Source organism: Echinops telfairi, unplaced genomic scaffold (genome assembly GCF_000313985.2).
Source record: "Echinops telfairi isolate 266 unplaced genomic scaffold, ASM31398v2 ScPeMD7_18;HRSCAF=68, whole genome shotgun sequence".
Classification (NCBI taxonomy): domain Eukaryota; kingdom Metazoa; phylum Chordata; class Mammalia; order Afrosoricida; family Tenrecidae; genus Echinops; species Echinops telfairi.
The window spans coordinates 90,876,801-90,877,385 of NW_022103915.1; positions in this window are offsets into that span (position 1 = coordinate 90,876,801).

Below are 585 nucleotides of genomic sequence, written 5' to 3' on the forward strand. Positions count from 1 at the left end.
ATATATATATATATGGTAGTTACATAATCTTGTGTCAAGTTGAGGTTTAAGAGGTGGAGTCTAGCTGTCAATCAGGATATAGCCAATGAGGCCTCTGTGTGGGCATGGCCTTCTGAGGATTCTGGGAACTATATTTTCCTCCTTGGAGGTGGAAAACACGCTCTCTCTCTGCTCACTCCCTGCGAGACATCCAGAGCCTTGGACCTGGAGAAGCCACATGGAGACCCCTGCCAGCACAGAGCTACTTACAATGCCACTGAATCCACAAAACTTCCCACCCACTGGCCTGTGATCTTCCTACATTCAGCGTCATATGTTTTGTGAGTCTGAAGAGGACTTTATATATTGGTATTTGACATATGAGCTAATATCGGACTTATGGACTTGATCTGGACTGGGCTAGGATGTTTTCTCAATATTCAATTGCTCTTGTATATAAAATTCTTATACAGATATTTGAGTGCCTATGAATTTGTTTCTCTAGTCTACCTGGACTAACACAATATATAATTGCTTAATTCTCACAGGAGTTTGTAAACTAAGCAGGACTAGAATTGCAATCAACCCGCAGTTTCTCCTTTCTTT